Source organism: Dromiciops gliroides, chromosome 1 (assembly GCF_019393635.1).
Source record: "Dromiciops gliroides isolate mDroGli1 chromosome 1, mDroGli1.pri, whole genome shotgun sequence".
Classification (NCBI taxonomy): Eukaryota; Metazoa; Chordata; class Mammalia; order Microbiotheria; family Microbiotheriidae; genus Dromiciops; species Dromiciops gliroides.
In genome coordinates, this window is record NC_057861.1 from 451,807,065 (window position 1) to 451,833,895 (window position 26,831).

Consider the following 26,831-nt stretch of genomic DNA (forward strand, 5'->3'; position numbering starts at 1 on the left):
TTTGCTGAGAGTGAAGGATTATAAATCCAGAGCTGGAAGGGATGCTGGAGGTCATCTAATCCAACCGTCTCATTTTACCAGTGAAGAAAGTGAAGCCTAAAAGATTGAATAACAAGCCCAAAGAGAAACAAACAACAAGGAGTGGTAGATCTAAGAATGATTACATTAAATCTTTTGGCCTTTGATCCAGTGTTCTTTCCACTATACAACAAATAATCTAGGCAAAGGGTAGCTGTAACCTGGATAAAGTTTTGCACACTGGGGACAGAGATGAGAGGACAGATCTTGGTTTACAGTAAGTGACCATGAGGTGACGTGGTAGATGGTTGGATGCAGTAGACAGTGCATAAGGATGGTTTGAGGTTGGCTCTGAGGACTCAGGCTCAAAGGGCTGAAAGAATTGGAAGTAATGGAAAAAGGCAGGCAAAGTAATAAGGACAAGTTGAAAGATGAAAAGTTCTATTGTTGACATCTTCTCTTTAACGACAAGGAGAAATGGGAAAGTGGAAAGAATGCTGAATTTGGAGTTAGAGGACCTGGGTTCAATGTCTGGGCAAACTACTTAGCTTTCCGAGCTTGGGCAATTCAACTAACCTTGGTAGGCTTTGATTTCCACAACTTTAAGTGGAGGATAATAATAGCACCTATCTAGTAAAAAAGAGGAGGAAAAGAAGGGGGTAAGGAGATGAGCTTATATCAAGGCTTCTTAAACTTTATCCACTCATGACCCTTTTTCACCTTAGAAATTTTTACATGACCCCAGGTATATAGGTATATAAAGTAGGTATACATAACCTTTTACTGTTGTCTAATTTATCATGACCTCCACATTCAGTTACATGACCCCATATGGGGTCATGACCCACAGTTTATGAAGCTTGGTTTGTTTTTTTGGGTTTTTTTGCAGGGCAATGGGGGTTAAGTGACTTGCCCAGGGTCACTCAGCTAGTAAGTGTCAAGTTTCTGAGGCCAGATTTGAACTCAGGTATTCCTGAATCCAGGGCCGGTGCTTTATCCACTGTGCCACCTAGCTGCCCCAGTTTATGAAGCTTTGGCTTAGATAACCACTAACTGCCCTTCCAAACTCTAAATCCATAATCCTATGATCTTTACATGGGAGCAAGATGGCCATATAGAGGTCTTCATCCAATGGTCAGCCTGGATTATTATTATCAGCAAAGATTAAATGAACAAATCCCCAATGATTTAAGGAATTGTATACATAAAATGAATATTTCCAAACTAAGATGGCTAGTGGCACATTGTCAAGAGCTTATATTAAAACTAGTAGACCTTGGGGCAGCTAGGTAGCCCAGTGGATAGAGCACCGGCCCTGGAGTGAGGAGGACCTGAGTTCAAATCCGGCCTCAGACACTTAACACTTACTAGCTGTATAACCCTGGCCAAGTCACTTAACCCCAGTTGCCTCACCAAAAGAAAAAAAAGTCAGTAGACCTAGGGTCAAATCCAGATCCTGCCACTTATTTCCAATTTGACCTTGGGCCATTTATTTAACTTTTTTCTACCTCTTCTTCCTAATCTACAAAATCAAGGAGTTGGATGAGATGATCTTCAATGTTCCTTACAGTATGAAAGCCTATGATACTTCACTGGATCTGTGATCTCATGTGGATTTTCCTTCCAGTGGTACAATTCACAGGCCATTTGTTCCTTTCTTATCCCTAGTAACTCCCATACATGTTTTCCCTTAGATTCTCCACAGAAAATCCATTCAACATGCTGGAAGCATGGCCTGAAAGATCTAAGGCTTTGATTTAAATGAAAAGTGTCAAACATGCTGCCCTGAGAGTGTTCAGGGATCATTCCAGAGTGCAGCTTGAACTAGATTAAAATGCAATTTGGGGGGTAGCTAGGTGACACAGTGGATAGAGCACTGGCCCTGGATTCAGGAGGACCTGAGTTCAAATCTGGCCTCAGACACTTGACACTTACTAGCTGTGTGACCCTGGACAAGTCACTTAACCCCAATTGCCTCACCAAAAAAAAAGGCAATTTGGAAATATTTAACAAAATAAATAAAAATCCAGTAAAATATGTATAATGTCATATTTTAAGACTGTTAAAATGAAACCCATAGGGATCATTATCTATGGGTTAGTGGACCTTGTTCCTATTTGAGTTTGACACCACTGACCTAAATGACCTAGGAGGCAAGATCTTTTTAGGTGTTTTTGTCTTTCATGGATACTATGAAAACTGTCTTCCACAAGAGTTCTAGGAATGACAAATGCTAAACAATACTACATACACATAAAAATGTAATGTACTGTTTCTTGCCAGGAAACAAGCAGTTATTGATGTAAGAATCATATCACAATCAGCAGTATATTTGTAATCAGACCATAGGCAATTTAAAGCAAAGGTCAAAATCAATAGCAAGTTAGAAGAAAGGCTAAAGATGTGAAGGTACTGAAACAATTGTAACAGCTTCAACCTGTCCTATTCAAATGAACCACTGATAGAAAAAAAGAATCAAAAGTTAATCTTGATTATCACATGAGGAGAATAGTACAATGGAAAAAACATTGACTACACTGTAGTCAGAGACCCAGGATCTACGTTCCACCTCTGATGATTACAACCTGTGTGACCTAAACAAGGTATTTCATCTTTCTGAACTGAGGTTTTGTTATCTGTAAAATGGGGGGTTGGATTAGCTGATCTCTGAGATATCTCCTAATTCTAGATCAATGATTTTTTTTCATCTAAATAAATCACAACATTAGGGAAAATTGAATATCATTAAATTAAATAGGCATAAGTATAACAGTTGGATATTTGGGTTAAAAAAAATCCTTAACTTTATAAATACAATATGGTAGCGGCATGCATAGACTAAGGTTCTCCTGGGAAAAGACCTGAAAGTTTTGATGGACTTCTAGCTTAATATGAGTTACCAATGGGGTGACAGCCAAGAAAGCTCATGCAATCTCAGCAATGTCAAGAGAAACATAATTATTCAGCACTAGGGAGGTGATTCTGTGGCCATGTTCTGGGCCAGTAAAACAATATCTAGAGTGTTGTGTTATGACCAGTTATGGCCGCCACATTTTAGGAAGGATAATGGTAAGGTGCAGGTTATCATCTGCTCTGCTCTGCATCTGCTACTCTGCTTGATTTTAACTTCAAAAAAAAAAAAAGATAACCCTCCCTGGTTAAACTCATCACTTCTAATCTCACCACCATGCTGCTAACTCAAGCCTTGATTGATGCCACCTCGCTCAGCCTCCTTTCTCCTCCCATTAGAGGACTGGAGGATGGAGTACCAAACTCCTTTCAATGCCTTCCTTTATAGAGGGCCATAATTTGACTCTCAGCTCACTCCTCTGCATCTGCTTCTCTTCCTGGTTTCAAGTCCATGAAACAAAATGTCCCCTAATGTGTCTCATACACACTTTTTCCTGTCTCTTGTTGTGTGTTGTCGCCCCACCTCCCCACCCCCCTCAGTAAGTATCTGAATCTGGCTTTGAACTCAAATCTTCCTGATTCCAAACTACACTCTATCTGCTGTACCACCTAACTGAAATAACTAGGAATGATTATCTAAAGAAGAGAACACTTAAGAAAAGCATAAGTAATAACTTCAAATCAATGAAGGATTTTCATTGGGGGAAAGCACTATATTTGTTTTTCTTAGTCTCCCAGGGCAGAACTAGGAGCAAGGGGTAAAAATCCATGAAGAAGGAGGCTTAAGCTTAATGTGGAAAAACTTCCTAACAACTAGAGCTTTTCCAAAGTTCAATGGACTGCCTCAAGAGGTAGCTGTTTGGACTGTCAGAGGCAGAACCAAAATGGCAAAGTAGCGGGAAGAAGGATAGCAGGCTCTGCACTCCCCCTCCCCTCTGCCTCCCTTTAAAAAAACTCCAAACAAATCTAGAAAACATACTCAACAAAATCCTGTTGGAGAAATCCAAGAAAAAAGTCATAGAGATTCATTTTTCCAGCCCTGTCCAGCATGGGGAGACAGGCATTGGGTCTGTAGACACTGGGGATTGATTGTGGTCAGAAGCTCAATACATGGAGCACTCAGCCTAGGCAGAGTCTGTGCACCAGGGCCAAAGAATATGCCAGAACAATATTTGGTTTGTCCTAAAGAATAAGGAAAGATACTAATTGAGTCCATTAACAGGTTCAGCAAAGTTGTAGGGTAACGAAATAAACTCCCAAATACCAATAGCATTTATATAGAATAACAAACCCAAGAAGCAAAAATAGAAAGGGCAATTCCATTCCAGAAAATCCATAAAATTTCTAGAGATCAACCTACCAAGGCACTCAAAAGATTTTTGCAGATTAAACGGACCAAATAAAAATCAATGACAACACAAGACAACAAAACATATTAAAACTAAGTCAAAAGACTAGGAAAATATAATTTTGTAATAAAAAAACCCTTGGAGAACAAATAGAAGAGAAAAAAATTAATAATTTTTGAACTACTTAAACACTATTTTGTATATTCTTTCTATTTATCCATATGTATACCTCACTTGGTTGAGTACCAGCTCCCTGAGAGCAAAATCTATTTTTTGTTTTTATTTTTGTCTTTGGATTTTGGCCCCTAGCACAATGCCTAACACAAAGTGTTTAATAAATATTTGTTAACAGATTGCTCAATGCTACCCTCTGTTTAACAATTATCAATGACTTCCTATTACCTCTAAGATAAAATACAAACTCCTTAGCTTAGCATCTAAAACCCTCCAAAGTGTAGCTCTCACCTTTATATTCCATTTGATGTCATATAATCTCCTTCAGGTATTTATTCTGTTTCAGTCAAACTAAATTGCTACCTATTCCCTGTATGTGATATTTCCCTCCCCACCTTTATCACTTTGCACAAATGGTCTGCCCAAACTGGAATGTATTTCTTCACCTCCACCTCACTGAATCTCTGGTTTCCTTCAGAGCACAGTTCGTGTGCCACCCCTACAGAAGTTCTTTCCTGAGCTCCTAAGTTACTAGTTCTCTCTTCCTCTTGCACTTGCTTTACATATATTTCATTTTTACTCCCTTATGTACATGCAGTAGCATAGAATGGTATATACATTTGGAAGCTCTTTGTCTGCAAGGACCATTTTTTTCCTTTATATCTTCTGTAGCTATTGCAGTACTTTGATGATGGGTGATTAATAAATACATGTTGAATCCCCTTTTTTCTGCAAAAGTTTGAATGATATAAAACAGTTTTCACAACAGAGAGGCCAAAAGAGCTTGGAAAGCCCTGTAGCCAGCAAATACTTCATCTCTTTGTCAAGGAAAGAGAGATAGTAGCAAAATCCATACATGGTTTAGCAATGCAATCTCATTTGCAAAAATTTATGTAGTGGATGACATTAAATTATGAATAGTTTTGCCTTATAGAACAGAAAGTATGGCGTCAGAACCAAATAGCCACATAATCCCCAAATCATTCATAGATGAAACTGGCAGGAGGATATGAAATGAAACAAATGTATCAATATGTCAACAAGAAGCTATTTTCATCAATAGTGACATAGGAACCACCAGATTTGGGCCCTACTGCCTTATTTCAAAATGGAAATATGTAAGGAAATAGAAATTACACTAAAATAAATAGATAAAGGTAAAAAGTGTAGTTGGACCAGAACAAGTTTACAATGAGGAAATGCATGCTGGATGTGACATAATCTGAAAAGCACTGAGGAGTATCCCTGCAAGGGGAGTTACCGTGACTGTGGGGGGAGGAATCCACAGATAACATTAATACTGAAATAAGAAAAGGAAGAGAACATTAATGATTTATCTGCATTGCACTCTTGAGCCAAAACTATTTCTCACTTCCCCATTCCTTCAGAATTATTACATGGTGTTAAAAGATAGAATAAAGTGGGAATCTGGTTTATTAAGAACCATTATGAAAGTTGGATTTCATTTTTTTAAAGGAAAACTCCTTTCACCACCAAAAAAATAAACAAAACATTTTGAAAGAAGGGTGGACATAAATGTGAAAAACAGTGTGAAACAGATTCCCATATAAAGATGTTGCCACCCACAACTCTATGAATGTGTTTATTCCCTGACAAAATGTTTGCTTGTTGTCATGCAGCTAAAGCCTCAGAGATGTGGGACTGGGTAGTGGGAGAGGCGAAGGCTGGAGCTGTCTCTCTTCATCAAAATTGTAGTTAGAGACATTATAAAAGACGAAATGCCTAAGAATGGGAATGCGGCAGTGAGAAGAAGAGGAGACCTGAAACTAATCCCTGGGGGATACTTGAAAGAAAGATCTAGTAAAGCAAAGGTTGATCCACTGGTCAGACAGATACTGGGGGAAGCAGGAGGGGCCAGTGCTTGTCCTTCTGGAATCATCTTTTGGGACTGTGGTTGTAAATATTGTATGACCAGTAGAAAGGGGATCCATTCTCTGAGAAATGTCTTTGTTTTTCAATAACTACTGCAATCCTTTTGAAATGTTGATGTTTGTATGGAAGCTTTTTTTTTTTTTAATTTTAGCTAGCAGCCTTCATATTTAAGGTCATGCTTCTCTTTGAATTCTACTTCCTTAAATGGGGAATCTAGAGAATCAGCAAAGATACTGAGACAATTAACAGCTTCAGCAAAATTGCAGGACATAAAATAAATCCTCAAAAATCAATAGCATTTTTAGGTAATAATAACAAAACCCAGGAAGCAAAAATGAAAAGTAAATTCCATGCCTAAGAACAACAAAATGCATAAAATATCTGGAGATCAACCTACAAATTATTCCTTAAAAATACAAAGAACAACTTAAACAGCTGCAGGAATATTCAGTATTTATGGGTAGGCCATGCTAACATGATAAAAATAATAATACTTTCAAAATTAATTTACACTTTTAATGTGAAACCAATCAAATTGTTAGGAGGAATGTTTCATAGATCTTGATGAAATAATAAAAAAAAATTATTTGAAAAACTAAAAGATCTTAGAATATCCAGGTAAATGATGAAAAAAATGATGGAAAGAGAATAGTACCTCCAGACCTTAAACTATATTATAAAGCAGGATTCATTAAAAACCATCTGGTTTGGGTTAAAAATCAATATAGAGGGGCAGCTAGGTGGCACAGTGGATAGAGCACCTGCCTTGGAATCAGGAGGACCTGAGTTCAAATATGACCTCAGACACTTGACACTTACTAGCTGTGTGACCCTGGGCAAGTCACTTAACCCTGTTTGCCCCACCCCCAAAAAATCAATATAGAGATCAATGGAAAAGACTAACCAAGGGAGAATCAGAAACAATGGAGCTCAATAATCCTGTATTTGATTATGTGAAAACCATAAATTGTCTAAGTAAAAATGATACAAATTGCTGGGGCAATTGGAAAGCAATCTGGCAGAAATTAGGCTTAGACCAACATCTTACACCTTATTCTTCAAGACATTCTAAATACATATGCAACGTTCCATTAATGCCCACACTATAAAAAAAAATGAAAAAGAAATAGATCATAGATCTTTCCTAGCTATGGCTAGTAGATATATTTTTAACCAAACAAAAGATAGAGTCAATTACAAAAGATACAATAAATAACTTTGATTACATGACACTGAAAAGCTTTTCACAGTCAAAATTAATGTCCCTAGGATAAGAAAGACTACTCCAAATCACTAACAGTAAGAGAAATGAAAAACAAAACAATGCTAAAGTTTCATCTCATACCTGTAAATTGGCAAAGATGACCAAAAATTGGTAGTACTCAATGTTGGAGGGGTTGTGGGATGATAGGCACATGTTGATGGAAATATGAGATGGTACAACCATTTTAGAAAGCAAATTGAAATTATTCAAATAAAGTGACTAAGCTATCCATACCCTTCTAACCAAAGATTCCATTGCTGGGCTTATATCCCAAGGAAATTATCAATAAGGAAAAAAAAATAACTATATACTCCAAAATATTTGTAGTAGCACTTTTTGTGATAACAAAGAATTAGAAATAAAACAGATGTCCATCAATTGAGGAATGGCAAAAGAAATTGTAGTATAGGAATATTATGGATTCTTACTGTGCTGTAAGAAATTATGTATGTGATAAATACAGAGAAGTATGGAAAGATCTACATGAATTGATGCAAATCAAAATAAATAGAGCCAAGAAAGAAAATATGCATACACAATAACTACAACAATATAAATGAAAAGAACAAATATACACAAAAAAGATTTAAAAGGAGTATAACAAAATCACAAAGATCAAACATGATGGGATTGAAAAGATAAGAAGACACCCCAGGGAGCATCTTGGTGGTGCAGTAGATAAAGCAACAGCCTTGGATTAAGAAGGACCTGAGTTCAAATTCCACCACTTGCTAACTGTGTGATGCTGGGCAAGTCACTTAACCCTCATTGCCCCCAAAACAAACAAACAAACAAATAAATAAATGAACAAATGAGTGAATGAATAGATAGATATATAGATTAATGAATGAATGAATAAATAAATGGATGGATAGATAAATAAATGCATGAATGAATGAGTGTATAGATAAATAAATGAATGGATAAATAAGAAGACACCCCAAGTCATCATGTGATAAAGGTGGAAGGTCCATAAGTATTACACATTGCACATGTTTTCAGAGTTTGTCAATGTACCAATCAGTTGCACTGCATTTTTTTTCTTCTTTAAAAAATATGTTATATGAGATAACTCCCTGGGAGGGAAAAGAGGAATGATATTGGGGGTAACTGATGATGTCAAAAACAAAAGGCATCAAGAAAAACGTTTTTTTTTTAAAAGCATCCAACAAACTTATTACAGAATTCAATTCTCTAAAATTTACAAGTTTCTCATCTTCCTCTGACATTTTAATTATTTCATTAATATTTTACAGATTGCAAATAAATTGCTAATTATATTAATGCATGGCAAGAGAACACATTGGCAAATCCATCAAAGTATCTGATTGCCTTTTGGACAAAATAAACCATCTTAGATTAAGGAAGATATTACTAATACCTTATGAAATATTTACCTTTCTTTATAATTAAAAGTCTATCAAAACTGACTCCTTAAAGGTCCAATGCATACATATACATATATATATATATATATATATATATATATATATATATGTGTGTGTGTGTGTGTGTGTGTGTGTGCGTGTATACATATATATATATATATTACTTATTTGCTTTTATATGATTATCTAAAAATGGGAGTGTATCATTGATGGAGTGGGAGGTTCAATTAGGGTTCATCAAATTTTGGATTTGTTTTCCCCTCAGGAAATGGGCAGACATAAGAATGTCTTGGTAGCAGTAACTTTAGAGAGGGTATTAAATATTCCAGTTAAATTAAAAGTAGAGTCAGGTAGAACACACAATTACATCCCTTCACTATCCTCATTAAATTTCAGTTCAACGGGGAATGGTGTTATTTCTACCTCCAGTTTTTCTATTAAACTTGTATTTTAGGCCAATACCCACTGATGGGCTGCAGCAAGCACCTGTGTATCTTATGTAATAGCAGCCAGTGGTGTATTACCAATAAGTGGGGTGTTTAATTGTTTCTAATTATTCTATGCAACTATTTCTTTTGTGTGAATAATCACAGATTGTTTAAGAACAGAGCCCCAGTTGACTATTTGGCAAAAATCAACAGGCAAGGCTGAAGCTTCAAGTTTTCTCTTGGGGCATTTCTGCAGTAAATTACATTTCATACAGAAACTCCAGCTATCTCGTTTTGAAATCTTGCTGGAATCACTGCGGCAAATTAGTTGATCTGTCAGATGAATGCTATTTGCAATTTCGAGTCATAGACTTGTGGTACACTCTTACTTCACATTCGAATTTTGTCTTGATGAAATTGACTTAACAAGCAAGTGTTTATCACACTTACTGCTGGCAAACATTGAATTATCCATGCTCCTGTTGAACCTGACACACACTTACTTTTTAGAAAATTTGACTAGGTTGGAAAGTTTACTTAGATAATTATATTACATCTTACATTGGCAATTTCAAAATATAACACATTGCATCTCAAGGAATCATGCAAACTTCAAAAAACAGATGACAAATTCAGTCATATCTGAGACAAAACCTGGCTGTGCTTTAAGAGGTAAATCACAGGGTCCCAGGGACAACTGGACTCTTCTCTTAAGTAAGTCAGGAAGCAATGGAGTGTAGTGCTAAACATGGAGTCAGGAGAGCCAAGTTCGACTCCTATTTCAGACTCTCACTGAATTAGTCACTTAAGGTCTCATTCTCCTGGGCTGCAAAATGGGAATTAGAATCCTTGCACTACCAACTTTACAGGATTTTTATGAGAAAGTATTTTTCAGCCCTTCACATGCAATAAATCATTCATAAGATATTGATCTTAAGCTGGACACACCTCACAGGTCATAGAATCCAAACCCCTGAAGACACTGAGATTCAAAGACATTAGGTGACTTGCTGAAAGTCATGTAGATAATGAGTAGCAAAGCCAGGTTTTGAAAGAATATTTCCTTTTGTAACACACTGCCTCTTCCACTGTTCCCAAGGCAGTAAAAGTCAAACATTTCAGGGAGAAAGAACATAGTGGCCACTTCTTATGCGATCAAGGTGCTGGGTTTAACACCTTCTCATTTGCCTGAAGTGTCCGGTGACTGAATTTTGTCAAGGGACTTAGATTTTGTCTCATCTGTAAACCATTTTGTTCTGAGTCATGTCTATGGTTTATAATAACCTGAAAGTGATAGGAGGCTTCCTGGATTGCTTGAAAGAAAATGATGCACCCTCCCCCCAGCCCCAAACATAAATCATGAATTTGGCATTTCATTAGAAAAAGCATGACCAAGAGGACCTTTAATTCCTATGACATCACTTCATAATTTTGGGGGGCCCTTGAAAATCGGACAGATTTTTTAATCAATACATCACGCCCAAGGAAGACTCTATCTCAGGTCAAATAAACTCTATTATAATGTCTGACTAGATCATCTCACTGCAGGCTTGTAATAGACACAGATTCCAACATCTTCACGAAAGCACTCTATTCAGTTTCCCTGGCAGTGGTTTGGGATGTGGCATGGAAGGAACCTCATAACATACAATATACACACAGTGTAATGTGTGTTGCACAGTGTTACACCAATACTCCAATAAGAGCCAAGTGCCATGTAGAGAATGCTGGAGTAAAAGCATTTGGGCTCCCTGATCCCCAGAGGCTATGCTAGGGACTATAATGGAGCAAGAGGAGTTGAATTTTGCTTGGTGATTGAATTGGGAGCAACCCAGGTATAATAGGAGCAAATGGAAGAGTTATCCCATTCTATTCCTAAGGTACATAGTCCTACAATGATAGTGAAGAAGAACCAACCCTACACATTATCCCCTTGGATAGACCCTATGATTTATACATCAGTCAGCCTGCTAACCAGCAAGTTTTTATTAAATGCTTTCTATGTGCCAGGCATTGTGCTAAGCACTTGTGGGTACAAAGAAAGCAAATTGACTTCCCCATTTGAATTCGAGGATGGGAACTGTTTTTTTGTCTTTCTCTGTATCCTCAGAACTTAACAAAATACTTGGCATGTAGTAAGCACTTAATAAATGCTTGCTGACTGATTTACTGAAAAAACACCAACCACTTAATAAATAATTCCTTGAGTATTGACTCTATGCAAGGCATTGTGCCAAGTGGTATGAAGACTAGAAAGAGAAAGAGTGGGTTACAGAGGAAAAGAATGCTTAACAAGGAACCAACAGATGAGCTCAAGTCCTTCCTCTGACACTCAGTGGTTGTACAACTGTAGTAAAGTCCTGTCATCTCTCTGAGTTTCCCTCTTCTCATCTGTAAAAATGGGGATATGATCAGTCATAGTCTCCATCTCATGGCTGCTATGAGTAAAATGCTTTCTAAGTCTTAAAGCATTAGGTAAATCAGAGTTGCTGTTATTCTACAGAAGAGTAGAAGATGGCAGTCCCTGCTCTTAAGGTGCTCAGAGCCTATTTGGGAAGACACAAAAAAATGACAAGGTAGCATATGCCAAGTTCCCAGTGAGTAAACTGATCAGGGATCTCAGAGGAGTAGAGGGAATTATGGCCTGGGATAGACAGCAAAGACTTCACAGAGAAAATGGGAACTGAACAGGGAACCAAAGAATTGGTGGATTTTGGATAGGCATAAAGGAAAGATAAGGGCAGCTGAAGCATTGGGAACTATATAAGCAAAAACATAGGGATGAGAATAATACAACTTTGAGGTACAGTGAGTAGGCCAGGTTTGCTGGAGAAAAAAAGTTGGTCTTTAGTAAAAAAAAGTAGGTCAAATTTTATAGGGCTTGAAAGACAAGTTTAATCATAAAAGCTTATATTGACAAACTTTTTTGTTTATTTTTTACAAAGTACTTTCACCTACATTCTCATTTAGTTGTTATGGCAACCTATTTCCTATGAGATAGCTAGCATATTTACCTTTCCCCATTTTACAGATAAATAAATAGAGGCTCAGAGATAAAGCAATTTGCCTAAAGCTTCATAATTAGTAATTAATTGGAAGAGCTAAGACTTGAGTCCTGGTCTCTTTATTCCCAAGTCCCATGCTATACAGAGTTTCAGACGTCCTTTTGGCTAGTAAAGAATCTCAAACAAGAGAATAATATGATGAGAATGATGTTTCAGGTTATTGCAACTTGCCAGAAGGGTATAGTATAAATTGCAAGGGGGAGGAATAAGGAGAGACTAGAGGACTAGTTAAGGAGTCTAGGAAACTTCTCACAAGTGATTCAGGCATGAGCTGACAAAGGTCTACAGTAGGATGATGATAATGGTGGAAGTTAAAAAGAAGAAATATCTAACATTTATTAGGTGCCTCCTATGTGATAGGCACTCTGCTAAGCACTTTGCAAATATCATCTCATTTGATGCTTTCTCATCTCATTTGAACTCTGGGAGCTAAATGTTATTATTATCCTCATTTCACAGTTGAGGAAAGTAAGGTTAAGTGACTTGCCCAGGATCACATAACTAGTGAATGCCAGAGGCTGTGTTGGAACTCATGTCTTTCTGACTCCAGGCCCAGTATCCACTGTGCCACCTAGCTTCCTTGACAGATGCTCAAATGGATCTGTGCTTTCATCCATTTAGGAGTCCTCTCCAGCAATACAGGTCACAACCCATCCTGTGTGATTCTCATCTATGTTCTCCCACAAATTCACCAAAGTTGGTGGGGGTGGTCTATTGAATGTGCTGGAGCCCTTCATCAATTTCTCTTGGCAAGGTGATGTGTTGCACACTCTGGCTATGCACCTATAGACACTGGTCTTTGAAAGTTAGGGTTTAGGAGAAAGGTATTAGAAGTAATACAGAACAATGAACAAGATTTGATGAGTCATAGGATAGCAAAAGAGGTGAGGAGAGGAAGGGTACAAAAAGACTATCAGTTTTTAAGCCAGGGTAACTTAGAAACTTTAGCTACTATTAACAGAAACAGGGAAGTCTGGAATGTCACTTAGACCAGGGAAAAAGAGGATATGTTCAGTTTTAGTTCATTTTAGAGATAATGCAATCCAATGAATGTAGAACTGGCTTTGGAATCCAGAGGATTCAAAAAAGTTAGATGGCACAGTGAGTAGAGCTCTGGAGCTGGAGTTAGGACTCAAGACCCTGGGTAAGTCACTTGACTTCTGTCTGCCTGAGTTTCCTCTTCTGCAAAATGGGTATAATAATAGCACCCTACCTCCAGGGTTTCTGTGAATATACATGATGAACACAAATAAGTAAAAGACAGATTGCCCTTTTGCTCAAGGAGCTTACAATCAAATGGGCAAAGCTGAAAAGGGCAAGGTCATTAGGGAAGGGGAGAGTGCCAGCAGGTACCCCCTATAGAAGCATGATAAAAATGATGATGAAGCTGAAACCCAGCAAAGCAGTGGGTAGCAAACGAACAGGTGGCTAGACTTTGAAGCTCTCAATAAAGGATCAAGGTCATATTTTAAGCACTTAACATAGTGCTTATGACATAGTAGGCACTAAATAATTGCTTATTTCCTTCCTTTATCAAGTTCTACATGTGATTGTGCGACCTCAAGTGCCACAAAATCCAACTCTGGAAGACTCATAATGGCAGAACTGTTGATGATCTTCATTGATACCAGTAATCCCACAATGACACACACAAGTTATACCACTAGAAGCCCAGGAAATATTATGGAGGTCATAAAAATAAAAGTAGTTTGGAGACATAGGGAGACCCAACTTTGACCCAGTCACTTCCAAATTCCTCAGGCAGGACAATGATAGCTCTGGCTCCAGGTTACAATGAAGACTCCAAGTAGAAATTTTAGTAGGCATTGGAAATAATAGGAACTAAACTCATGTATGGATACAGATTTAGGAGTCCTCTGCATAAATGTGACCATTGAAGGCAATAGAAAACATAAAATTGGAAAAAGAGAAGAAAGACGAGGACTAAACCATAGAGGATGTTCAAATTTAGGTCTATAAGAGGAAGAAGAGTCCTTGAAAGAGAAACAAGTGATCAAGTAGGTGATAGGGGCAAGGAGAATATGAACTGAAAAGAGGCATAGGATGAAGCAATTGGTACTATCTTTAGGAGTATAGTTTTAATAAAGAATAAGCTTACAGAAAGTTAAAGGGGAGGGGGCAGCTAGGTGGTGCAGTGGATAGAGCACCAGCCCTGGATTCAGGAGGACCTGAGTTCAAATCCAGCCTCAGACACTTAACATTTACTAGCTGTGTGACCCTGGGCAAGTCACTTAACCCCAATTGCCTCACCAAAAATAAAAAAGTTAAAGGGGAGTTTATGGTAAGGAAATGGAAACGTGAAGTATAGGAAAATTGGTTGAGAAGTCTGGGATGAAAGGGAGGAGGAAAATAATACAGACGCCAAAGCAGCAGGAAACATCCCCCATGCCAAGGGCCCTCAGTTCTTAGAGAAGCAGATCAGAAGGGATGGGGACCTGGCTAATTTAGTAGATGATTGGCTCATGTGGGTTTCCTTTCTATAGTCTGAGAGATGGAGTAAACGACCTCCACAATCTCATTCATCTCCAAACCTATGCTCCTCTAATGATCTGAATCCCCATCTCTTTGCTCACATTACTTCTGAGTAATATTTAGTTCAGTACCATGGACACATCTTGATCTCTTGCCCTGAACTTCTAGATCTTGCTGTCATCTTAAAGCTAAAGCTCTAAGGTTCTGCTTCTTCCATTCAACCTTCTATTCTGTCATGCCCAATCACCAGAGAGAGTGGACAATTGGAAAATAGGCAAAAAGACATCATCTATCATTGTCTGAGTGGCTCCCATGCTACCTGATCTCTAAATTTTACTAAAGCCTTGGACCAAATCTACAGCTAGCATTCCCCTCCCAAATTCTACCAGCAATTGTCATTAAAGATGTAGCATTTGTTTTATAATCCCCTACCAGTCCTCAACCACTCAAGGAACTATGGTCCAACGAAAAGAATATTTGCTCTCTAGTCAGAAGATTTGAGTTCAAATCTCGCTTCTAGTGCTTTCTACCTATGTGACTTTAGACAAGTCACTTAGCCTCTCTGTACCTTAGTGACTTCAACTGTAAAATGGGTGGAAGAGCTGATGAGAGGGCTTTTGAGGACCCTTCTGCCTCTAAAGCTATGATCCTTTTTCTTTTTGTTTTTTTCTTTCATTTTCTTTTCTTTTTTTTTTCAGGGCAATGGGGGTTAAGTGACTTGCCCAGGGTCACATAGCTAGTAAGTGTCAAGTGTCTGAGACCAGTTTTGAACTCAGGTTGCCTGAATTCAGGGCGGGTGTTCTATCCACTGCACCACCTAGTGGCCCCTTAAAGCTATGATCCTAAGAAACCTTACGTTCCTTGACAGGCATTTATCTCTCCACCAATATAATCAGTCACTTGCTAAGTCACCACATTCTCTTCCCCCAATTAAGGGAAAGAAAAAATATACACCATATTCTAGTAAATACAATGATAGCAGGGAGAATGAGACATTATTTGGAATAGAGGTGGAAGTACAAATAGAATGTTGTGATATGCCAGGAGATTCCCTTGGGATGTTCCTCTCAGAACCAAGGATGAGTGGCAACTGAATGTCCTGGCAATGTATCCTTGTCCTATATTTGGTGGTTTCAGTCAATCAATCAAAAACATTTTTTAAGTACCTTCTACATTTCAGATACTGTGCTAGGTGCTAGGAATAAAAATACATGAATGACATAGTCCCTGCCAACATGAATTTTAAATTCTATTGAGGGATAGGGATAACATGTACATAGATAAGTAGGCACAAAATAAATACAAGCTGTTGTTTGTCCTTCATTCCTGAAGAGGACATTGGGGTGATGTCATGGCTTACAGTATATTGTATTTAAATGAGGGAGGGTTCTGTAAGGTCACTAACATCACTCTCTCCTCCAGAGCCATCTGGGTCCAGTGGCAAGATACAAATCAGGACAACTGGAGATGGTCCCGGATATTTAAAGGCAACCGGGGTTAAGGGACTTGCCCAGGGTCACACAATGAGTGCATGTCTGAGGTGACATTTGAACTCAGGTCCTCCCAACTTCAGGGCCAGTGCTCTATCTACTGTACCACAAACTACTTTGAGGGAAAAGGAAGGCACTAATATCTGAGAGATGGGAAGGAAGAGAAGAACAGGAAAGATGTGTAAGAAATAGACCAGAAAGCTGAGCTTTCAAGGAAACTTGGGACTCTAGGAGGCTGAAGTGAGGAGAGAGTGCATTATAGCCATGGCTAGTACAAAGGCATTGAGGTGGAAAACTCCTCTCTCTCTACAAAAAAGAGAAGAGAGGTACATTTTCTCCACTTTTCTCTGGGACTAGGCTTGGCATTTATAATTACATAATATTCAGTTTCCTTTTTTCTTTCAGTTTACATCATTATAATATAAATATATGTATATATTTGACCATGTATGGAGTATATATGTGTGTATTCGTTTCTTTGTATGAATTCATATGTCTTCCCTTGCATCTCTGAACTCTTCATAATTGTCCTTTCTGAATGGCTAGTGATATCCCATCTTGTTGATGGACCACGGTTTGTTTAGTCAGGCCCCAGATGATGACCATCTACTTTGTTTCCAGTTCTTTATTACCACAAAGAGTGTTTCTATGGATATTTTAAACCCAGCTCCTTAAAAGAGAGAAGCAGCATCTAGCAAAATGTTTCCCCTCACCACTGCCCCTTTTCCCCTAAAAAAGTGCAGTATTCCAAAGAAGGAAAGATTGAGGACCATCTAGGATCTCTTAAGGTCATTCTAGACTACAGCAGTAATTCTGGGCTTATTTCAAACTGGTCCCATGCCTGATCTGGCCAAAATGCAATGAGTCTTTAAAAGTCGAAAGCCCAGAGGCAAGGTGGTGTTTGCCAAAACTTGCACATTGTGATACTTCCATCACTGTTATAACAATGTGACAGCACTCCCATCCCTCTCTCCATTGGGCTTTTCATCCAGAGACATCAGGAAGCAGCTGTCTCTTTGAATCTCAGGCCTAGATACTGTGCTGGAATGCAGACTGTTCACAACTTGGCAGCACATGAGCCAGCCACTCACTGGAGAGCTGGTCATGGGGGAGGATGCCAAGATATGTCAGCCAGACACAAGTAACTGAGTCACACAGCCTATAAGTATTCTTGAACCTAAACTATGGTGGCAGGGGATGAGCATGAGGAGACTGGAAAGCTCGGTGAACTTTTCTGAGTAGCAGCAGTGATGAAAATGCCCATGTCATTTCAGCTTATTGAGTATATCTATCCATTTTATTTCTTCCTCTTAGCTGGCTCAGTTACAAGCATTGTGTTATTCTTATTTACCCTTGTTTGTCTAATCCTTGTTTGAAGTCTGCTAAACTATTTGCCTATTTATCAGGGTGGCCCTAATTTGGAACATAGAGACTAATGGCATTTGGAAAATTGCCCTGAAAGGAGTCACCCATGTACTGTGATATATCATAAATATGGATGACTAGAAAGTAAGATGCTACGCTTAAGATGCAAATGAGCAGAGAAATGAGATGCAGCGAGTTGTGTGTGCCGGAGATTCAAATCCTGATGGAGAAATCCCTATAGGGTCACCAGACAAAAAGCAGGTTTATGCTTTCACTCCCCAGTGAGGCTACAGTCAGTACCACAGCCTGTCACATGGTGCTAATTGAATGGGATACTAATAGCAGGGAATGTGTGCCAGCAGCCGCCTGGCCCCCTGCTACAAAGCAAGAGAGCAGGCTCAGTGAAAGGCACCATGGGAGGGGCACCCTGGGTCACAACAGGAGTCCACAAATCCTAACATCAGGATGGCTTCAAGAAGCCCCGAGAGAGCTGCACACTGTGACTGAGGAAATGAGAAGCATTTCCCCTTGCAAGAAATACAAATGCTACTGATGAGGATAAATGGTTGTCAAGTGAAATAGTTATACCATCAAATCCAACTTCTTTCATCGCTCTTTCAAAATTCAGAATTGTTTAGAATCTTGAATGTAAATTGCATTCCCAAACCATTGTCCAAATTAATCACAGGTGACCAAGGAGTGATTTTTTTTTCTTTTACTATTTAAAAGATAAGAGATTTAGGTTCTGTTCACTCTGTGAATACATGGTGACACTAAAAATATTGATTTTATATATACATATATGTATGTGTGTGTATACATACTTGTGTGTATAATCATTCATTCATTTATTGAGGGCCCTTGTAGTTATTATTTGTTCAGTAGTATTCAACTCTTCCTGACCCTATTGTCCATAACTGTCCATGGGGATTTTGTGGTGAAGATACTGGAGTGATTTACCATTCCTTCTCCAGTAGATTAAAGTAAACAGGATTAAGTGACTTGCCCATGGTCACATGGCTAGTAAGTATCTGAGGCTGGATTTGAGGTGAGGTCTTCCTTACTTAAGGCACTGAGGCATCTAACTGCCTTTGTAGTTGTTACTATAAAATCTTAAATAACACTCTCTCTTCTCCTTTAACCTTGTTGTTTTTCTGGCAGGGCAATGAGGGTTAAGTGACTTGCCCAGGATCACACTGGTAGTGTCAAGTGTCTGAGACCAGATTTGAACTCAGGTCCTCCTGAATCCAGGACTGGTGCTTTATCCACTGTGCCACCTAGCTGTCCCCTACTCTTACCTTTTGTTTTAAAATCCTTCTTCCCTCTGTCACTGTCTATCCTTAGGACTGAATATTCATATTATTGTTATGTATATACATAACATACATACATATGGATACATACATATATCCATAGATATCATGGTATAGTAATTGTTATCTTTATATATAGGAGGTATATATACATATAAATATGTGCATATATGAGGAGAATAGAGAGATAATACATAACTATGTATACTATGATCTATAAACATATATAATATAAGAATATGAATATTCAGTCCTAAAAATGACCAGTGATAGAGGGAAGAGGTATTTGAAAGAAAAAGATAAGAGGAGAATAGAGTATTATTTAAAATGTTATAGTAAAAACTACAAGAGCCCTCAATACGAGCCCCTGGAGGGCAAGCAATAAAATGCAAGCTTAGTTTTTCATGTTGCATACCCTGTGCATAGAAATTTTTCATTGTTTGCCACTCCATTCAGCTGCATACCTCCCTTCTACTGCCTGCAGTCACAAGTTCTATCCCTGACCCAATGCTGTAATCCCAGCACCAAGTGTTATTCATAACGTGTCAGAAAGAGGAAAAGGTACGGAGATAAAAGATGACAAGAGGACAAAGAGGATGGAAAGGAGGAAGGAGGACAAATGAGAGTGGAAAAAGAAAAAGGTCCTAGTTTTCTGTTGTCATAACTCCAATCACCTTAGTCGTTTTTTCATAAATCTTGGAAAACATGTAGAGAGCAACATTAATCATAACCAAAGTATTAGGAATACTATGAGTGGTAACAGACAATTCTCAGAAGTCTGACTTATCTGACCCTCATTCCTGCAATAGGGTTTGTTCCATTGGGCTACAAATCTCTCAAAAACAAACCACATTACATGATTTCTGATACTTTCTGCTTCTGGGGAGAAAAGAAAATCCCAAAGGAGCAGCATCTCTCCTGAACATAAAAATTTGAAAAAGGCAAAAGGAAAGCAAGAATTCACCCAGAGCCCCCAGTGGGCTTTCTGAACAGGACAGTTTGTAAGCACTTTGATCATTTTATATATGAAAAGGAAAGTGGGGAAGAGAGAAGCTGTGATTTACTCAAGGTTACTTGCAAACGGTAATTAGCATGACAATGTTCCAAATCCTTACAGATCCTATAGCTAGGCTATGCTATACAATCATCCTGACTCTTTTGATTACAAGTATGGAGGGTCAATTAAATATTCCTTGATCACCTACTATAGCAGAAGTGGTGAAGGATACATGATAGTATAATATGAGATCTCTACTGTCAAGAAGATTATAGTTTCAAAAGCTACAACACAGTCAATCAACATACACTTATGAGATGCTTACTGTGTTCAAGGTACCATGTTTATATGCTGGGGATATAAAGACATGGGAGAAAAAGTCCCTGCCATCAGAGGACATACTTTCTAAAGGAGGAAGTAAGACATACACATGTAAATACACACAAGAAACACAGAGCAAACACCAAATAACCTTAGATGGGAAGTCTGGGGCAGGGCAGGAAAGGCCTCTCATAGAAGGTGGTGTTTGAAGTGATTCTTGAAGGAAACAAGAGATTCCAAAAGGTAGAGAAAAAAAAGCACTCACTAAATGAATAGAGTAATGAGAACCTCCAGGATCATAGGTTCATTAAGTTCATAGATTAAGATCTACAAGAGAACTCACGGGTCATATTGCACAACCCATTCATTTTACAGATGAAGAAACACTGAAAGATGGTAACACCACCAGAAAGGAGCTAGAAGGAAGATGAGGGAGAATGGGGTGGGATGGAAAGAAGGCTAGCTTAACTTCAGGTCACTAGCAAGGACTAACCTGAAATTTTCAACAAATGTGTATAGACTGGTACCATCCTCTTTCTGGAATTAAAGCAAGTTATGTAGTTGGCAGAATAGAGTGTCGGGCTTAGAATCAGGAAAATTCATCTTCATAAGTTCAAATCGGGCTTCCTCAGAGATAGGTAATAGCTGTGTGACACTGGGCAAGTCACTTACCCCTCTTTGCCTCAATTTCCTCATCTGTGAAATGAACTGGAGAATGAAATGGCAAACCATTCAAGTAGCTTTGCCAAGAAAACCCCAGATGGGGTCATGAAGAGTTGGGCATTCATGAAACAACTGAACAACAACAACAAATGTGTTTATATCTTTATGCCAGTAGCAAACCAAGTTAGGACCAACAAGGTCAGTCAACCCAATTAGCACATTTCCTAATTAAAATTGCTTGGCCAAAAACCTTGAAACTATAGCAAATGACCGAGATGCACCCAGGCTGAATATTTTTTCTGCTTTCACTAGTTCAACATGATTCATATCCACGCATACAGTTTTCAAAATGTATATAGAAATCCAACAAGAGAAAGCCATGAGTTTATAAGGAAAAGTAGATCTTTGTGATGTGATATATAGACTCAAAAGCAAAAGGTCAAGCACAGGATTTGACCTTCATTTTGATAGCATTATATTGAAATAGTCATAGAGACCACTGTTTCTGTAATTCAAAGAATATTTTCTTCCTTGTTAGCTTCTTTTGCTATCTCATCTAGATGGGAGTGATTGAGAATAGAGAGCAATTGAAGTCTATCAAGGGACAGAAGTCCATAGGTGAAGATCATTAGACTGTTTCCTAATAACTTCATAGGGTAGCTAGGTGGTGCAGTGGACAGAATGCTGGGCCTACAATCAGGAAGACATCTTCATGAGTTCAAAACTGGCCTCAAACATTTACTAGCCATGTGACCCCAGGTAAGTCACTTAACAATGTTTGCTTCAGTTTCCTCATCTATAAAATGAGCCGGAAAAGGAAATGGCAACCCACTTTGGTATATTTGCCAAGAAAAACCTAAACAGGGATCACAAAAAGTCAGACACAATTAAGAATAATAATATTTAACAACCCAAACCTAACTCTCATCTCCTACATGTATCTTTCCATCGCTTTAATTTTGTATTTTTCCTTCTTTACAGATATCTCTCTATTTTGCTTGTTTGTTTCCTAAGTTTTTTGCTTCTGTAAGAAAAAGATGACAAAAGAATATGTTTCAAAATATGGTCTATGAATAAGGAACAAAAGAGGTCAAAAGATGATACACAACAAAGAAGCCTTGTGGAGAGATAATTTTAAATATTATTTTAGAGGAAAGGCTCAAGGTGCTAGGACATAGTGAGCATCAAATAGAAAAATATATATATATATATATATATATATATGAAAAGATAGGAAATGACTTGTTACTGATGTGGAAGCCATTTATGAATCAACTGTCTGTCTACAGATATAACACTGAATTATTAGAGCAAGGAAGAAAATGAATACAAAACTTGAATGAAAAACACAAAAGAAAAATATATATGCTTTGCAACAAGACAATTCTAACCTAGCCTATTTAAACAAGTTATTGGCACTGAAAAATGGGAACTGGATTACAGAAAGGGATTTCATTTGTTAAAATTATTTCAAAAAGAAGTTTAATCAATGTTAATCAATAGCTATAATGAGGAGATCACATTTCTAGAAACCTCTTAACTCAGCAAACACTTTGTTCCTTTGGCAAGTAGAGTGACATGGTATCCAAAAGCAACACCCTTAGAATATAAACTTAGTTGGAAAAGCCTATAAAGCAAAATGGTGGAAGATGATAGGTACCATCACTCAAACAATTATGAGAAGCAATAGAGGGGAAACCAAGTTTAAAGAAAGTTTGGGGGGCAGCTAGGTAGCCCTGCATTCAGGAGGACCTGAGTTCAAATCCGGCCTAAGACATTTGACATTTAGTAGCCCTGTGATCCTGGGCAAGTCACTTAACCCTCATTGCCCCCAAAAAAACAAAAAAAAGAAAAAGAAAGTTTGCTTCTGACTGCCCCCTCCCTTGATCTTCCCTCCCTTCTTTCACCTTTCCCTCCTTATCCTCTTCCCCTCCCACTTTCCTGCAGGGTTAGATAGATTACTCCTCCCAATTGGGTGTGTATGTTATTCCCTACTTGAGCCCACTCTGATGAGGTTAAGATCTTTTAACTAATTCTGTGTTCTAAATTTTCTTCCTCCCTCCCTCCTCAACCCTCTTTTTTTTAATGATCTGATTGAGGGTTTGTTTGTTTTGTTTTGTTTTGTTTTGTGGGGCAATGAGGGTTAAGTGACTTGCCCAGGGTCACACAGCTAATAAGTGTCAAGTGTCTGAGACTGTATTTGAGGAGGAATAGAGTAAAAGAAGATAGAAAATAGAGTAAATATCATGGAAAGGGAATAGGATGGAGGGAAACAGTTATGATGATTGATTATAATGGCAAAACATATGGTACTTACTTTGCTGGGCTATTGTGAAGAACATTCTTTGTCAAATATAATGTACTATATAAAAGTTATGATGAACAGGATGCTATCAGAAAAACCTGGAAAGACCTACATGAACTGAAGCAGAGTGAAATGTACTGTATACAAAATAACAGCAATAGTGTAAGATCATCTGCTGGGAAGGATGTGGTTATTTTCAGCAATGCAATGATCCAATATAACTCTGAATGACTTATGAAAATTGCAGTCCATCTACAGAGAAAAAACTGATGGGTACCTGAAAACAGATTGAAGCATAATTTTTTTTGATAGTTCCTTAATCTGAAGTTTTGTTTTTATCTGTTTTCCCTCACAACCTAGCTAATGTGAGAATATTTTCTATGACTACTCATATATAACTTATATTGAATTGCATGAGTTCTTGGGGGTGGAAGGTGGGAAGGGAGGGAGGAAGAGAAGTTGGAATAGAAAGTTTTAAAAAATTGATGTAAAAAAATTTTTTTTTTTACAGGAAGAACTGGATTCAGTTTCTTCTTGCTTCTACTTCTGACCTTTTCTAGCTATGGGGTATAGGAAAGTCATTACCATCCCTGAGCACCTTCCTCCTTTGTAGAATGACAAAAGCACTTATTTCATAGGGTGTCTTTGAAGATGAAAAGAGATAAGACATATAAAAAAAGAAAATTTGGCTTGAGTCCCGACTACAAAATCAACCCCAAGAGAACACTAGGATGAAACTGGAGAAATGACAACAAAGAGTTGAGAAATGGTAAAGGTCTACAAAGATGCATAAAACAAACTCTTTATCACCATCAATATATTAGAAACATCATATTTAGACTCGTACCGATAGTCCTGCATATGCTATGACAAATGAAAAGAACACTGGAGAAAATAAAGATTAAAAAAAAACACTGAGCAAGAAGATATACACACAGAAAAATTCTGCCCTGGAAGTTACATGATTTTGAGCTTATTGACAGTGGATAGAGCACTGGTCCTGGATTTTTCTCAAGCTATATCAAAGAGGGGAAGAGGCTAAAGGTGGAGGGAAGGAAATCTCTAATAATAATGATAATGATAATAATAATAATATCTAGCATTTGCAGGGGACCTATTATATTCCAGGCACTGTGCTAAGTACTTTACAAATATCTCATTTGATCTTCACAGCCACCCTGGGAGGTGGATGCTATTATTATCCCTATTTCCCAGATAAGGAAACTGAGGCAAACAGGTTAAATGACTTGCCCAAGGTCCACACAGATAATAAGTGTCTGAGGCTGAATTTGAACTCAAATTTTCCTTACTCTGGGTCCAGTATTACTTAACTTTTAGTCTCTGACTTATCATTAATTACCCATCTCCCCCCCCTTTAAAAAGGGAAGAACAGCCAAAAATAGATTCAGACTCATATTGTACTCTCTGATGTATGAAAAATAATTATAAAAATTGTATAGTCATGTCAAAAGTATCTTAGATGAGGATATTAGGAGGACAAAGACAGGTTTTTGCCAGTCACATTCGACAGTAGACCACACATATTCACAGTAGCATAGTTGACTGAAAAGTGTAGAGCCTCAAAATCCCATTGTGTTTGTTTCTTGATTCTCAAAAAGGATTTGATTTGGTACACTCAAATGATGCCCTAAGGCTCTCCTAGAAGGAGATGTCTCTCATGAATATGTCAAAATCATACAAGATACTTTCAAGATGTAACAGCAGAGATAACTTTGTTTGACAGTGACTTGATTATTAGTATCAAGTATCCACCATAACTCTTTGAGAGAGTTTACAGATGAGTTTATATTCTAAATTAGTGTTACCCTTGGATATCCTGTCACTCCACTTGGCAGTGAGATAAAGTGTTTGCTGGATAAGGAGGTTCCTAAGATCTTTTGGTCTCCCCATTCTCACTACTGATTTACATTAGTTAAGTTTTTTGTTTTGGGTTTTTTTTTTTATGAAATGGTTATAAAGTAAGGAGAGGTATAATTGCTAAAAGTGTTCACCATTGTCATGAAGGATCTCTAACTCAGAATTCTTTTTTAAAAGAGCATTTCCTACAGGTGGCAAAGTCTTCCAGATACTATGATTTGTGGATAACATTGGGCTAATATTGTCAGATCTTGCATGATATCAGAGCCTCATCCAGATTACCAATAATTATTTAAAAGAATTTCTCCTAACTAGCCATGAAAGAAAAACAGAAGGTGGAAAAAAAAACATTTTCTAAGCTGATATGATGTTGGATGCACATCCCATAGAATTTGTCCATCACTATGCATAACTTTGACAGGCACTGTGAAATGAACAATGAGCTAGCCTCAAATTGGATAGGAGGATAAAAGTAGGCTGGTCTGGCTTTGGGAAATGAAGCAGTTATTTTAATGACTCCAAGTTCCTGCTTAAAATAAAGGCCTATCTTTAAGAACCAATATTCTTCCAATGATATTGAACATTTTGTGCATGAGAGCATGTTCATCCAAGTTACCTGACCCTTGTTAATGAGGAGAGCCTGGGTGCTAGAAAGCCCATGCTCATTTTGGTTGTCAGGGCAAGAGAAGAGGTTAGAGTAAGGATGCTACACGTGGCTGCAAGTCTCTCCTGACTCAATGGGCAATGGAAATGGTGGCCATAACCTACAAAATAAGGCAGGTGAGCCTATATACAGTAGAAGTGTTATGGACAATGCCATCAGAGAAATGGATGGATAGAAAAATATGTTCCAACCATAGAGTGAGAACAAAGGACAACCAATAGACAGTACACTTACTCTTTTCATGTTCCTATAATTCAGGAGAATGCAAGGGAAGTCTCCAGAATGTCAGATGGACCCTTCTTTATTTATTTATTTATTTGTTTGTTTGTTTGTTTGTTTTGTGGGGCAGTGAGGGTTAAGTGACTTGCCCAAGGTCACACAGCTAGTAAGTGTTAAGTGTCTGAGGCCGGATTTGAACTCAGGTACTCCTGAATCCAGGACCAGTGCTTTATCCACTGCACTACATAGCTGCACCCTAGATGGACCCTTTATAACAAATTTATGAGAGAAAATGAAAGAAGAGTTGCACAGGATGGGCAGGCATGGATAGATTGTGATCTTCATTGTTGGGGAGAATCCTTACATCAGTGAGGTCCTAGACTCATTGGGGGATTGGAAGAGAGTCTTCCTTTGTCTCCTCACCCCTCTGTTTCCTTTTTTTCTACTTTCTTCATTTCTCTGTCTCCTTTTTCCTTTCTTAGCTGAATATAACAAAATATATATATATATATATATATATATGCACACATATATACATATATGTGTATATGCAGTTAAAATACTTACATGTTTATTCAATTTTTTTTCTTTTAGTGAGGCAATTGGGGTTAAGTGACTTGCCCAGGGTCACACA